The sequence below is a fragment of the Mesoplodon bidens genome, assembly GCF_964165515.1.
Source record: "Mesoplodon bidens genome assembly, chromosome: 5".
NCBI lineage: Eukaryota > Metazoa > Chordata > Mammalia > Artiodactyla > Ziphiidae > Mesoplodon > Mesoplodon bidens.
The window spans coordinates 124,727,753-124,743,755 of record NC_138161.1 but is presented as its reverse complement, the minus strand read 5'-3'; the positions used below and the strand labels follow the sequence as shown (position 1 = coordinate 124,743,755).

Here is a 16,003-nt window from a genome sequence, read left to right as displayed (position 1 = left end):
ATTCTCTTCCCTTATAGGTTATTACAAGATATTGAGTGTAATTCCCTGTGCTACACAGTAGGACCTTGTTGTTTATGTATTTTATACATAGTAGTGTGTGTATGTTAACCTCAAACTCTAAATTTATCCCTCCCCGCCCATTTTGCTATTTTGAATAGCATTGCTAAGAACATTCTTATACACATTTTTGTAGTAGGAAACATATATATACACACACTAGGTATTTACATACATACAGAGAGAGAATTGTTACTGGGTCTCAGATATCCCAATATCCTTAATCTGTGATTAAGCAGATGCCACTTAACCAAATAATCCTAAATTCATTTTTAAATGTGTTGCAGCCAGTCCCCCTCCTGTGAATAATATTCCAATTACTTCTCGTCTCATCATCCTGTGGCACCATTTTCAGCAGGAGAGTCATGAGTGACTTGTGTTTTGGCTTCAGAAAGACCACGGTGACCAAGAGACAACACAACAGAACGACGCGGCTGACAAACGTGAAGGACAGAAAACTCTACGGTGAAGAGATTAGATCATAGCTAATGAGGGGCGTCTTCATGTGTCCCTTTTAAGAAGAAAGCCTACCTTCCAAGAGTTGCTGGCTCCCTTTGGGAGGGGTTGGGCCAGGTTATTCTACGTGGCAGGACCCCCGCCTCCCCAGCAGGGGGAGATGAAGGCCCAGAGGTGAGGGGCGCTCACAGGAGGAGGACAGGGAGAGACAGGTCTGTCTGATGGACTGGGGTGGCCAGGGCGGAACCAGGGGGCAGGGAGCCAGCCCGCCCCTCCCCCAGTCCTTCTCCAGACAGAACTAAGCTGGAAGGAGCCTGCCTTGCAGTCCAGTCCCCACCTCACCCCAAGCTGACTCCGGGACCCGGGCACGGCCCCCTAGACCTCGGGGTGTCAGTGGACCAGTTCAAAGCAATCTGAACAACACCCTGAGCCCCACGTCGGCCAGGCCCTTCCTCCAGGACCTCCATGCCTCGCTCAGGCCCAACCCCTCCTTTCTCCACATCCACCAGCCTCTTTACTTTCTTCTTTCCTGGTGTCAACGCCCCGGATGTGACCGATTAGTCAAACATCACTGTTTATTTTTTTAATTTTTAGAATTTGCAATAAGCTCAGCAGCTCATTCTTTTTTTAAAAAATTTATTAATTTATTAATTTATTTTTGGCTGCGTTGGGTCTTCGTTGCTGCGCACACTTCTCATTGCGGTGGCTTCTCTTGTTGCGGAGCACGGGGTCTAGGCGTTCAGCAGTTGTGGCTCGTGGGCTCTAGAGCACAGGCTCAGTAGTTGTGGCGCACGGGCTTAGTTGCTCCACGGCATGTGGGATCTTCCTGGACCAGGACTCGAACCCGTGTCCCCTGCATTGGCAGGCGGATTCTTAACCACTGCGCCACCAGGGAAGCCCCCAAACTTCAGTGTTTGGCAAGCATTTTCCTGAGGCTTCTGGCTCAGCCCGTGGGCATCTCCTCTGCAGGCCTCCCGCCTGGCTTGGTGAGGGGACTTGGAGCTGCAGCTGTGGCAGCCCGCACGAGGCTTTGAATGGGGAAGACGGAGGGAAGGAAACAAGAGCGAGAAATCTGGGGGGAAAGGCTCTTCTCCTGAGGTTTATGGAGTGAACTGGTTGTTTTTCCTCTGAAGTTCTGTGGAGGCCAAGCTAATGACCTGCAGTTAATTTTTACTCCCTCAAGGAGCAATCATCACCTTTTGGTTTGTTCAAGGAATGCCAAGAACATCTAGCTACCTTCAAAAAAGCTCCCCTTGCCTTGAGACATAAGGGTAATGAGACAGGCTGGGACCTGGGACCTGGGCCCCTTTGCTGCAGGGCTTGCACCTGGACAAACATCTCCTCCAGCTACAGAATACAAAGAAACTATAAGGGACTAAAAGTAACTGCGTGCATGCACAGTTGGGGCAAAACTACAGACAACAAGATACAAAAAGACCAAAGAGCCTAACTGCCACCTCTGAAGAGCCTGGAGCAAAAGCAGGGTGTCAGGAGCAAAAGCAGGGCACTGAGCATGCCTCCCGCACTCAGCACCACCAAAGGGGGTGGGCAGACCACCTAAGCCACACCTCTGGCCTGAGCCCTGGACACACCCCTCCCCTCACCCCATATAAGGAACCAGCTCGCCTTCCCTGCCAACTTGGGGAGTGAGCAAGGGAACTTGGTACTTGTTCTCGCTCCCCTCTGCTGCAGCAGGGGCCCCAATAAAGCCTTGCCTGAATTTCTTGTCTGGCCTCTGATCAGTTTCTATTGATTAAGGAGGCCAAAAACCCTGGCTGGCAACAGGGTTGTCCTTTCTTCCACTTACCCTGCGCTTGCAAGGTTCTGGACTAAATGCTTCCTGTACAAGCTAACCCTCTCACTACACACCCCTGAGGTCGCCTTAGCTTCACGTTGTACTTAAGGAAACTCCAGTCCACAGACAGCCTGGAGTTGGAATGGAGCCCACGGCTGACCTCCATCTTAAAGGGAACTGGCTTATTTGAAACACACTGATTTTTCACTACTGTTTTCAGTGCTTCTCAATCAAAGTCTTCCCAGCTAGTCTTTCTGGGAGCACATCAAGTCACAACCAAGGGTCCACCACTGGGTTTACACAGGCAGGTGCCTCCCAGGGAATCTCCAGAGCCTTTGCCTCACTGAGGAATGATGCTCGAATAGTGAGTGTTTAGAGCTGAGGTGCAAAACTGTGGCCATTACCTCACCACAGAGACCCAGAATTTGGAGGGCTGGCTGGTTGGAACGTTCTCAACTGCACATCTGCATCTGGGAGGAAATCATGCCTGCCACTGACCCACTGTGACCTCAAGCAAGTGACCTGTCTTCTCTAAGCTTTAGGTTCCAAATCCATCTGTACAGGGGGCTGGGTGGTGTCACCCTCATAGGGCAGTCCTGAGGACTAACTGAAGTATCGTATGAGAACATCAGCACACTGCCTGGCCCAGTGCAAGCCTCCACACCTTGCTCCTAGGTTATTACACACACAGGACCACCACCAGTTGCCTGCTTAACCACAAACAGGGTTTTCTGATCAGATCATTGATAAATGATGCAATTCCTTCACCAGCAGAACTCCATCACTAAAAGCATGAGTGAGGAATCATAGGAAACTAGGCACCCACCTGAGGAAGGAGAACATTTCTAGGAACCAGCTTAGATATCACCCTGTTAAAGATTGAGATTGGTCTGCCAGAACTGTACTGGAGGCCAGAGAATTAGCATTCCATCCATCTATCCCCCCCCATGCTTCCACCCACCCCCTCACCTATCCATCCATCCGTCCATCCATCCATCCATCCATCCATCTGTTCATCCACTCCCCCCATCCTTCCACCCACCTACTCATCCAGCCAGCCAGCCAGCCTTCCACCCATCTAGTTCATCTAACATTCCCCATGTGCCTTTTATGGGCTGTCATGTTGGTTCTATACCCAATTTATTTATCAAAATCCACACACTTCTCTTTATTTTCAAATTTTATTTTTCACTTTTATCTCCACTGTCACCATCTCATTCCAAATCATCCTCTCACCTATGCTTAGCTAGTCTCCTCACTTTCCTTCCCAGCCCCTCCCCACCCAGTTCCCACACAGGAGACCAAGCAGTCGATATTTTAAAACCAGAAATGTGACCATGTCATTCCACGTGGATCACTTACCAGGGGGGCCTCAGGACACTGAGAACGAAATCAAACTCCCTCAGGTGGGCTACAAGAGCCTGCCAATCTGGCCCCTGGCTTCCTCTCAGATGGCATGCTGGACCACTCCTCCCCTTAATCGCTATGCCCAGCCCCAGCGGTCATCTGGGTTCCCAGAAGACAGACTTATTCCAGCCTCAAGACCTTCTCCCACGCTGTTCCCACAGTCTGTACCACCCCCCCATCCTGCCCACCATATGCACGGTCAGCTCCTTCTCAGACTTCACACCTCCTCACTGAGGTCTTCTCTCATCATCCAATTCTAAGGCCCTTTTCCTACTTATTTTCTATCATAGCTTGATTTTCAACTATATATATGCATTTTGGGCTACCTAGTTTCATGTCTACCTGACCCGTAGACTGAAAGCTCTAAGAGCATGGACCATGACTGTGTTTCGTTTACCACTCAACTCTCAGCAGGTGGCACAGAGCCTGGCACCTGCCGCTCCTCTGCCTGGAACAGTCTTGTCCTGACATCCACCTGCCTCACTTTCTTACTTCCTTTATATCCCTGCCCAAACGTTCTCTTGCCACACAGACGTTCCCTGACTGTCCTTTATCAAATAACCCCCGCCAGCCACATAACCCTCTGCTTTACGTCTTTCTTTACATTTCAAGTGCTCGGCAGCCATATGTATCACACAACACAGTTCTAAGCAGTGGGGACCACCCAGCACATTCCGTCAGCCTGCTAATCACTTCCTTCTGTCTACCCTCTCCCCGCCTCCACCAAAGAATGCTCCATGACGTCAGGGACTGTCCTCAGTGTGGACACTCGGTGCCTGAAACCGCATCTGGCAGATGGGAGGCACGCAATAAGTATTTGTTGTTGAAAGACCAAATGGTAAATATCAGGAAATACGTGAATAATTGAGTGAGCTCATGAAGGCACGAACCAGAAACTGTACTTACTGAGGGGTCTATGAAGGCAGTGAAGGTAAAATTCCCGACCTCAAGGAGCTTGCTACTGAGGACACGGGACAGGGCAGCCTGGTGACACTTAGCCTCCAATCTGCATCCTCTCTCCACCTCCACGCCAGCTCTCTGCCCTTTCTGTCCTCTGCCTCGCACCTCAAAATGAAACGAGGCTTTAATTGTGTTTATCTTGTTTTTGCCTTCAAGCGAATATTGGGCATTTTGCTCCAAGGCGAACAGGATAACCCAGCATCCTGGGAATTTTATTCTCACGATAGAAAGATCTTTGAGTGTTTTTTTCCCCTCCTTTGTTCCCCCATCCATTTAACACTGCAAGTACGTGTGTAAAATAGTGTAGTGCTTTGTCAGAACCCTTTATCAAGTTGTGATATGAACTGAAAATTAAAAAACCTTCCACATCAAGTATAATTTCCGATTGTATTCCCAGAGCCATAAAAGCAAACCTTTTCAAAATGGAGAGAGAGACAGAGAGAGAAAAGCCTTCTTTTGAAGGTATTTGTTAGTCTGTGGGTTTAATCTTTACTTTTATGAGATGAAAAAAGCTTGTACTACATTCCTTAGGAGACTCATCTTTATCCCAACCAAGATGGAAAAGATGGTGGAAATAGCGTGGCTGCTGGTACGTTTCAAATCTAACCCTAATTCCTACAGGAAAAAAGTTCTGATTAAATTATCCTTTGATCTTCTTTTTCGGGCCAACACCTTGACTAAAGAGACCTTAAAACTACGAATGCATTTTACCTTTTGTGCAACCTGCTTTTTCAAGGAGCTCGTTTAAAATGAGCGTTTATGCTGGGTACCGTGGTAACAGAAGTAGGTCACCCGGCTTTGGTTGTGCACCTGACTCCAGCAGAAAAGTCAGGCGAGCATCCCTCCTCACACCCCACCTCACACTCGCCCGAAAGCAGTGTTCGCATCAGCCGCGCAGTGAGAAGGGAAAGGCGGCAGTTTAGCTCTGACTGCAAGATGCTTCTCAGATGCCTCAAAAGACTTCCCTTGACTTTTTAAACACATTCCCTCCTAGCTGCAATGAACGACGTCTTCTGTATTGAGGGCACAGCAGCGAAACCCCACAGAATATTAAATGCGCACCAGCCTAAGGCACTGCCGGTAGGATGGAACGCTAGAACTCTTTAAGAGGCAGGTTTCAAACTGTACATTTTATGGGAATTGGAATAAGACATTTTCTTCCCCCCTAACTGCTACTGCTAAAAACGGCTCATTTTAAAAATTATGCAGTGTTATTAATAGGTCCTGTACAAAAGAAAAAGAGTTTGTGAAAATCACTGCAGAAGTTTTAGTGTTATTCTTTCCCCCTTTTCATTCTGAAAGTGAGTGAGGGCTGATGCTCTATTCAAATAGGGAAGTGGTAGGTCAGCTGTTTTCTCATCATTTTCAAAAAGCACTTGTTAAGCATTTTTTGAGGGCACTACATACTATGCATGGGGTAGACATGGCCCCTGACTTCTAGAAGCTCCTAATCTGTAGTTTGTTCAGCTCAACTGGTGAAAATGCTCTCCCAAGAGAAGGATGCTATGGTAATAAGGGCCCTCCCCTCAGAATCAGGACACCCGGGTTCTACTTCTGGCACAACCATGATAAGCCATTGACACTGGACAAGTCATTTCAGTTGTACAAATCTTATATTCCTGAGTCATTAAACAGGAGCTTTCAGTCTCTCCCTTACTGTTTCACATGACACTTGCCAAGATCCAACTACCTGAAGGTGATTCCTTGTGTTATAAAAGGATCACTCACTTTAGAAAAAAACTTACCCCACACTTCATTTAAACAGCGATTATCCCACTCTACATCTGGGGAAAAAAAGTCTTCCTATGTATAAGGACTTATCCTGCAAAAGGCCAGAAATCAAGAAATCAAGTAGAAACAAGGACAGAGAATGATGCCCTTATGCAGACGTTCCCTCAACTTCTCATTCCCTCAACCACTCACCGATGTGCCAGGTGCCCTGTCCCCACCGGGGGCTTGTTTGCCCCCGTTCTCTCTGTTTCTCCCCTCCCACCTACAGTCTAGGGACGGGTAGGGATGGAGCAAGTACACATCTCATGGATTTTTAAATCTACACGTTCATGCTAGATCCCTAGACATTGAGGAGGGCACAATTACAGCTTCACTTCTCTCATTTCCCACGCCAAGCGGATAGCTCCTTCTCTGGACCACTTCCGCTTGAAAGAGATAATGCTTCTGATACGTCTGCAGAACCTACCGGAAACTATTCTCAATACATTCAGGTACATGTTTATTGTGATAGCCCTGTGTTACGTACTGGATTTTTCAGCAAAGCTGTCAGCAACTGAAACACTTCCTTGTCTTAAATATGAGCTCTGGTGAACATGAGAACTTTCTAGACACCACCATAAAAATGTAGAACATGTGAACCGGATTCTGACCACGTGTTCATGGGTTCCTAACCCAGGGCTTACTGGGGCTGTGCCCTGGATGGGAACTTGGAGACCAACCAGCTTGGGTCCCCTGCTCTATGGACAGAGGTGGAGCCCAGAATCTAGGGCCATAACCCATAATACCCGACGCATCTCAGAGTCCCCTACAGGCGTGGGTGACAGGGGCAGGACAGGGGCGCCTCAGGAGTGAAAACGCTGGGGTGGGGTCTCTGGGAGGACTGCAGACCTCTCACTTCCCCAGGGCTGCCTTTCCAGATGGGAATTCTGTGCCACGGCTGATGCTGGGCCAGACCCTCCCAGTGTTCTCCACCTTCGCTCCTGCCCCAAAGCACCCACACACCTTCTCCTCTCCTCCCTCTGCCAAGTTTGATGGGAGCCAACACTTACTTCCTCCAAAGTATCAAAAAGTGATTTAAAATGCCACCTTTCCCCGGGAACTCCTATACGCATGGGACTATAAAGAAAACCTTACAGTGAAGTGAAGAACCCTTTACATGTAAGGATGGGAAGTCAGTGAAGAGCGGTCTTTGCTTGGGACTTGGGGTGTAGGGATGGGTGTGCAGTGCACCCACTCACAGATGTACCGGGCGCCCTGTCCCCACCGGGAGCTTGTTTGCCCCCGTTCTCTCTGCTTCTCCCCTCCCACCTACAGTCTAGGGACGGGTAGGGATGGAGCAAGTACACATCTCATGGATTTTTAAATCTACATGTTCATGCTAGATCCCTAGACATTGAGGAGGGCACAATTACAGCTTCACCTCTCTCATTTCCCACGCCAAGCAGATAGCTCCTTCTCTGGACCACGTCTGCTTGAAGTATTTTGTATGGCGTATTTTCTTAGACAAGGTAATTAACCTCTTTGTGTCTAGGGAGTCCATCTCTCCAACGATGAGACGCTTTCAGAACACGCCATGATAGGAACGTTCAGAGACCCCCCCAGAAAGGTGACACACAAAGAAATCGCAGAGAGAAAAAGTCAATCCCGGCACGTCATTAAACCACTTTAACAACTGTCTGTCTACTTCATTAGGAGCCGAGCACAGTCCGAATGAGGCTTCACTGTAATTGTGTCCTGGAAGTAAATATGATTTTCCATGACAAGGTCTTGCCGACTCTAATGAAAGGCACGTTACAAGCCTCTTGTCTCAGCTCGTGGGATGCCTGGAAGGGATGCTACTAATCGCTGCTTCCACGCCCGTGTTTGGCGGATGTGTGACACCTAGAGAGGGCAGGTGAGCTGCGCAGGTCCCCCACCTAGTGAGGAGCGTGGCCGGCCCCTAGGTCTTACCTATGGGATTCTGGGTGTGTTAACAGATGGCTATTACACTCGACCAGGGAACCCAGAGGCTGGCCTGCTGCGTGGCTCTCTTCTCCATTCATTCATGAATTACAGTCCAGAGGAACCAAAGCCCCTGTGGCTCTCATTTCTTGTTTTTTTTTTTCCCTCAGACATCCTAGAAACTGTCAGAGGCACCAGGCATAGTGGAGAAGCAGCATCAGCTCCCTGCAGCAGCAAAGTGCACGTGCAGATCCACCCCTGACGCACAAAGCTCGGTGATGAGTCTGCAGGTGAGGGAGGTTTGGTGCACCCCTGGGTTTGTATAATTCGATTCCAGGAGGAAACTCTGAGGAAGATGGTTGTATCTTTCAGAGGAGCAAAGTCTGAAAGCGAAGTAGGTCAGGGAAGTTCTTCTGAGACAGGAATACACACAGAGGTCATTTCTCCGCAGGAGGCGGGCTGTGCGTTGTGCAGATGGGGTGTCGTGGGAGATGTGGATTCCAGGAGAAAAGTAATGCCCTGTCCCCTGATGTGGAGAGTCCCAGACAAAGGTTCTTCTGCGGCCTTGGGCCAGTAAAATTAACCACACTTACATCTTCTGCTTCTGAAGCATTTTGATTTGTCAAGGCACTTTCACAGTTTTTTTGTACTCCCGATATTTTGGTCTCACAAACTCTCTTAGACGTGGAAAGGATGGGAATGAATATCTTCATATTACGAGATACAAAAATAGACGCAGTGGTGTTCTTCTGCCTTGGGTGCATCTTTAAAATGGTCCAGGACACCACGCTAGTTTATTGACCTGTATTTGTTTTAAGTTCCCCTTTGGTGGTTTATCAATGGTGAAGGGTAGTAAGTTTGTCTTGAGTTGATATAAATGTTAAAGCATTTCACTCTTTATAACGTATGAGGTTTAATACAACATATGACCATTCAGACAAAGAGCAGTAATCCCAGGATGCTACCCGTTCCAGCTTTGGAGCCACTACTTACAACCATTTTCTCTCTCTTCTTCTAGAACTGCTTTCAGAGCCAATTCCTAGACAAGAAAATCAAGCTCATTCATTATTCACAGTCACTACTTCTTTTGGATAATTCTCTTTTAGATAAAGAAGAGTTATCAGTTGGATGCTAACGTTCTCATCTGTGTGTGCTTAAAAAAATTACACAACTTTATAGTCAGCTGCATTTCTATCCAGGACAAAACCCTTGTATTTCTCCTGCGCCTAACATGAAAGGATTTTCGGGGTGCTGCTGGGAGAGGAGTTGTTTATGAATTTTCAGTCTGAAGTTGAAATTAGATGTGGTCCTTATCGAATTATCAAGACATGATTGTAAGGCACATAACCGCTGAGTAGCTTACACGAATTGGATCGAAAGGAAGGTGCAGTTACAAATAGCACATATGTTTGGCATGGAACTAAACTCTCATGACTAGTGTTTGAATTAAAATAGAAAACATAGGAAGAGTGAATGGATTATGGCAGGGGCTGGCAAACTCCTTCCATAAAGGGCCAGACAGTATGTACTTTAGGCTTCATGGGCTACATGGTCTCCGTCGCAACTACTCAACTCTGCTGTTACAGCAAGGAAGAAGCCGTAGATGATATGTAAATGAATATATGTGGCTGTGTTCCAATAAAACTTTATTGATAAAAACAGGCAGCAGGCCAGATTCGACTCACAGGCTTAAGTTTGCTGACCCCTAGGTTTGTGGTCTATTAAACTGAGGGAAATATGAATGTAATCCTTAGATATCAAGATGTCTAAATGTCCAGGAATGGGTTTATTTCTCCCTGGGGAAACAGACAAATGCAAAACTGTATTCGCATCTACATCTATCTTCTCAACCATTTCCACCTAAAGCATTGTCAATACCCAATGTTACTCTGCTTGAAGTATTAGACAATTAGGAAAACGGAAGTTCTACCTCGGTCAAAGAATTAACCTCTTCTTTTTTTTCAAAGAAAAAAGCCTTTCTTCTAAAATAGATAACTAACAAGGACCTACGGTATAGCACAGGGAACTCTGCTCAGTATTTTGTTAATAACCGAAATGGGAAAAGAATTTGAAAAAGAATAGATACATGTATAACTGAATCACTTAGCTGTACACCTGAAACTAACACAACATTGTTAATCAATTATGCTCTGATGTAAAATAAGAATTTAAAAAACAAGCTTTTCTTCTTTTCCTATCACATGACTAACAAATGTACACTGACATCACACAATAAAATAAAAATACAGATAAGTTCAAACAAGAATATAACAATAGCTTTTAACATTTTGAGCAATATCTTCCAAACTTTGTTTTAACAACTATGAGATCAAAATGTGCATAATTTTGTCTTATATTTTATAACTTAACAACAGATTGGGACTTCCCTGGTGGCACAGTGTTTAAGAATCTGCCTGCCAATGCAGGGGACACGGGTTCAAGCCCTGGTCTGGGAAGATCCCACATGCTGCAGAGCAGCTAAGCCTGTGCGCCACAAGTACTGAGCCCGTGCTCTAGAGCCTGCGAACCACAACTACAGAGCCCGTGTGCCACAACTACTGAAGCCCGCGTGCCTAGAGCCTGTGCTCCATAAGAGAAGCCACCACAATGAGAAGCCCGTGCACCACAACGAAGACCCAATGCAGCCAAGAATAATAAATAAATAAATTTTAAAAATTAAAACAACAACAACAGATTGAGCTTTTGCTAAATTAAAAAGCAATGTAATATCATTAGTGATCATGAAAATGCAAACTAAAACCACAATGAGATATCACTTCATACCCAATAGATGTCTAAAATTAAAAAGACTGAAATATCAAGGCTTGGTAAGAATACATCGCTGATGGAGTGTGAAATTGTAGGTAAAACCACCTTGGAAAACTGGCCACTTTTTACAAAATTGAACACGTGTATCCTTATGACCCACTAATTCTACTCTTGAGTATTTACCTAACAGAAGTAAGTGTCTATGTCCCCCACAAAGCATGTACAAGGATGGCTCATGGCAGTTTTATTCATAGTAGCCCCAAACTCGAAGCAACCCAAATACCCATTAAGGTGAGAACTGCCAATCTAGCAAATGGAATCCCATTCAGCAAAATAAGGAGCAAATAACCAACACATGCACCAACATGGAAAAATCCTGCAAACATAATGATGAATGAAGGACACCAGACACGAAGAGTGCAGACTGTATGATTCCACGCATAGGAAGTTCAACAAGCAAAACTCACCTCCGGTGGGTGACAGACGTCAGAACAGTTACGTTAAGTGTAACCAGCACCCACATCAAGATACGGAATGTTCCAACCCCAGAAAGTCCACACAGTCCCTTTCTAGTATCTTGACTTGGAAGGTGGGTAGAGGATGTTTACCTTTATCAAAACTTATTACATAGTACGTAAGATCTGTACCATTAAGATATGTATATTATACCTTAATAAAGAGAAAAACATTCTAAAATATAGTTGATTTTCTCCTGAGAAAGGGAAGTCAAACAAAACTGAGGAGACATCCAGAAAGGCAGGATTTGAAGGAGAGAGTTTTAAATGATAAAATCTGACAGGGAACGAGGGGACGAGCTGACCCTTGCTTTGTGTTTTGTGTGACAGTCTTTATCTTGCTCCCTTCAATTTCGTGTCCAGTAATTTCTTTTGGGGTCTAGGGTCATAAAGATTGCCTTGCTCTTCTATGCCCTTTTGATTCCAATTTGGAAAACAGATGAGCTTTAACTACATGGAGGGATGTCCCAAGGAAAAACAACGAAAAATGTCAAGGACATCCTAAATGACACCTCCCAGGACCCTCTTTAGAAGAACCCCTGGGAGACATTCATCTCCAACATCACTATCTGGAAAACCTGAGATTCTGCTGAACAATGAGGCTGTTTTCATCTCGTGGATGCCGAGGACCTTGCCACTGACTGCATCCCTTTATTGCTCCACTAGGGTCACTAGAACTAGGGTCACCAGAACCCTTGTCTAGGCTGCACGCACCTCACTGCACTAATCTGACTCCAAGGTTTCTCCTATTTTCCCTTAAGTCAGTCTGCGTAGCATTTAAAAGATCCTGTCATTTAGGGCTTCCCTGGTGGCGCAGTGGTTAGAGTCCGCCTGCTGATGCAGGGGACATGGGTTCGTGCCCCGGTCCGGGAGGATCCCACATGCCGCGGAGCGGCCGGGCCCGTGAGCCATGGCCGCTGGGCCTGCGCGTCCGGAGCCTGTGCTCCGCAACGGGAGAGGCCACAACAGTGAGAGGCCCGCGTACCGCAAAAAAAAAAAAAAAAAAAAAAAATTCCTGTCATTAAAATAAATTGATATATAATTCACATACTATAAAACTAACCTTTAAAGTGTGTGAGTCAGTGATTTTTGATACATCCACAAAGTTGTAATACTACAAACCCTAAAAAGAAACCCATTAGCCCCCACTTCCCATTCCCCCATCGCTCCAGCCTCTGGCCACTCCTCATATACCTTCTGTCTCTATGTTTCAATTTTTAATTTAAAAATTTTTTTAAAATTCAAGTATAGTTGATTTACAGTGTTATGTTATAATAGTTTCAGATGTACAGCAAGTAATTCAGTTATACAAATATCTATTCTTTCCTCCTGTCTCTATGGATTTCCTATTCTGGACATTTTACCTAGGTGAATTCATACGTTATGTAGCCTTTGTGTCTGGCTTCTTTCACTTAGCATAATATTTCCAAGGGCCATCCATGTTGTACCGTGTGTCAGTACTTCATTGCATTTAACATTCCTGATTAACATTCCATTGTATGGAGAGACCACAGTTTTTTTGTCTCTTCATCAATTGGCAGACATTTGGGTTGTTTTCACTTTTGGGCTTTTATGAATAATGCTGCAATGAACATTTCTGTCAAGTCTTTGCGGGGCACATGTTTTCATTTTACCCAAGTACATATCTGGAATAGAAATGATGGGTGACACAGTAATTCTACGTTTAATTTTTTGGGAACTGCCAAACTATTTTCCGAAGTGGCTGCGTCATTTTACAGTCCCACCAGCCATGTGTAAAGGTTCAAATTTCTGCATATCTTTGACAGCACTTGTTACTGTTTATCGTTTTGATGTGGGTGTGAAGTGGTAACTCACTGATTTTGATTTGCATTTCCCAGATGACTAATAAACATACTGAGTGTCATTTTGTGTGCTTATTGGCCATTTGTGTATCTTCTTTGGTGAAACGTCTATTCAAATCCACTGTCCTCTTTTCAATTACGTTGTCTTTTTACTGTTGAGTTGTAATCTTTTTTTTAACAATACTTTTGTAAACTCCCTTGCATTCTTCGAAGATGGCATTGAGAGAGAAGTATATATCTATAAAAAGGGTTGGGGCGACTTAAAACTTCCATTAGTTTTGATATGTGATATTCCATATCCTAAATCAAATTTTTAATACGCCAACATACTAGACCACAAAGTCTATCTCTTTATGTTTAAATTTCAGAAGCTGAATTAATTCTTCATATTCTGCCAACTGGTATTAGGACAGGATTTGCCATTTTTACTATTTTCTCTTCTGTCATTAATATATATTAAACAGTTAAAAAAATAATAAAAAGGACAAGGAAATTAAGATGGGCTTTCTGTAAATCCAGAACTTTTTCTTTAAATGTGAACAGCCTCACAGAGAAACTACTCTGGTGGCCATAAAAAACCCTGTAGGTTGTCTATTCTACCAGCCACACCTTCTTGTTAACTCCTGTAAACCAATGTCAATCTGATCACCTACGCATTTAAAGTGACATTTGCCTTTAGTGGATGAATCAAAATGAAAAGACATCTTTTGATTTTTTTTTATTACGGAAAAAAGGGATAGCAAGGGTTCATAAATCATATTTGGATTACATTACATTCCTGAGAGGAATTTACTGGACACTACTGATAATTTAACATTAAAAAAATAACAATTCTTCTTAAGCTGTTTATTATCTGATGGCTGAAATAGTTTTCCAAAACACAACAAGCTGTAAATGGATCCATGGGCTATTAATTTTCAGTGCATGGCACCAAAGGGAAAAGCTGGTTAGCTGGGTTGATGAGATTAGAGGTGTTACATAACCATCCTCAGAGGACTGAGAGTAAATCAGGGATAACATCCCACCTCTGGTGCTCCAGAAGTGTTCAGAGCTGCAAGTGAAAAAGGTCCCAAATCGGAGGAAAAGGCAAAGGCAGAGAGGCCTACACAACTCCTGAAGAAACGTTAGTGTCTTATAGGGCGGAGGATTCTTCTTCTCCTTCTTGTTTTTTATTTCATCTTGGAGTTGATTTATAATGTTGTGTTAGTTTCAGGTGTACAGATAAGTGATTCAGTTATACATATACATATATCCATTCTTTTTCTGATTCTTTCCCCATATAGGTTAATACAGAATATCAAGCAGAGTTCCCTGTGCTATACAGTAGGTCCTTGTTGGTTATCTATTTTATATTTATTATTGTGTATATGTTAATCCCAAATTCCTCATTTATCCCTCCCCCTACCACGTTTCCCCTTTGGTAACCCATAAGTTTGTTTTTGAAATCTGTGAGTCTGTTTCTGTTTTGTAAATAAGTTCATTTACGTCATTTTTACAAAATTAGATTCCATGTGAGTGATATCATATGATATTTGTCTTTCTCTGACTTACTTCACTCAGTATGATAGTCTCTAGGTTCATTCATGTTGCTGTAAATGTCATGATTTCATTCTTTTTATGGCTGAGTAATATTCCATTGTGTATATGTACTGATACCACATCTTCTTTTTTTTTTTTTTTATAGCAATAGCAATTTTATTAGGGAAACATTTTTTTTTTTTTTTTTTTTTTTGCAGTATGCGGGCCTCTCACTGTTCTGGCCTCTCCCGTTGCGGAGCACAGGCTCCGGACGCGCAAGCTCAGCGGCCATGGCTCACGGGCCCAGCCGCTCCGCGGAATGTGGGATCTTCCCAGACCGGGGCACGAACCCGTGTCCCCTGCATCGGCAGGCAGACTCTCAACCACTGCGCCACCAGGGAAGCCCCCACATCTTCTTTATCCACTCCTCTGTCGATGGACACGTAGGTTGCTTCTAAGAAGAGGACGTTACACTTCTCATCTGCGATAATGTCTCTATGCACAGGAAGGATTGGCCATCCAGGGCCCTCTCCAACCCTACTTCCCCATTTCAGTCTTTTTTTCTTTGTGATGGAGGTAAGACATACACGTACAGCTATGTACACACCCAATCAATGTTTAGGACATCGAGCATCCACAAGAGTCCTGGGGTAACCACCACTGTCATCTCTAGCACCTGGATTAATTTGGTTCATTTAAAATCTTTATCCAAATGGAATTATCCAGAATATTCTCTTTTATTCTGAGTTCTTTTATTCAACATTGTGTCCATGAGATTCACCCATGCTGTCTCATTTACTAGTAATTAGTTCCTTTTTTTATTGCTATGCATCTTCCATTATTTGAATAGGTCACAATTTATTTACACATTCTACTGCTGATGAACACAGGGGCTGTTTCCAGCTTGGGGCACTCATGCATGAAGCCACTGTGAACATTCGTATGTGTATTTTGGGAGGCTGTGCACTCACTTCTCCTGAGGCTCTTCCCAGGAGTGGGATCCCTGGGTCACACCAGTATGTTTACCATTA

General features: G+C 44.6%; 1 protein-coding gene across 2 annotated transcripts in view; it reads right to left on the bottom strand.

Annotated features, from left to right (window-relative positions):
- RARB (retinoic acid receptor beta) overlaps positions 1-16,003 on the bottom strand; it is a 196,874-nt gene that overhangs the window by 88,026 nt on the left and 92,845 nt on the right. The gene's annotated exons all lie outside the window — the stretch shown is intronic.